This window comes from Octopus bimaculoides, chromosome 4, assembly GCF_001194135.2.
Source record: "Octopus bimaculoides isolate UCB-OBI-ISO-001 chromosome 4, ASM119413v2, whole genome shotgun sequence".
In the NCBI taxonomy this organism is placed as follows: Eukaryota; Metazoa; Mollusca; class Cephalopoda; order Octopoda; family Octopodidae; genus Octopus; species Octopus bimaculoides.
The window spans coordinates 122,654,205-122,654,892 of NC_068984.1; positions in this window are offsets into that span (position 1 = coordinate 122,654,205).

Sequence of the window (688 nt, forward strand, 5' to 3'; positions counted from 1 at the left end):
ACTTCTAGGCATTTTTTTCCAAGAAAAACCCATCTCCTGACAGTTAAAATCCTATTAAGAAAATAAACCTCACTTTATAAGCTCAAATCGTCCAACCCATGCCAGCATGGAGAGCGGACGTTAAACGATGATGATGATGATGAATAAATTACAATATAATTTTTTATAAAAAAATCAAAATTTTTCCTTGAAAAATTTCCATTGGTTTTGTCTCAAATGAAACCATCATCATTTTAATATCCGCTTTTCCATGCTTGCATGGGTGGGGTGGAGTTTATTGAGGGACATTTTCTACAGCCAGATGTTGCCAAATTTCACTTGATTCTAAAATAAGATAGTATTTCCTCATAGCCAGACATATTTTGCAGAATACTGGAAATGAATGACACTGCTTACATGGTGCTCATTTACAACAATCACTTGATGTTAGGACAAGGAGACACAAACACAGGCACTTAGCTACACATACGTGTGTATGTATGTATGTATGTATGTATGTGTGATTATATGTATGTATGTGTGTGTATGTATATATACATATAGATAATATATATGTATGTATATATATATATATATATATATATATATGTGTGTGTATGTATATATGTATGTGTGCGTATATGTATATATGTATGTGTGCGTATATGTATGTATATATATATATATATATATATATATATATATATAT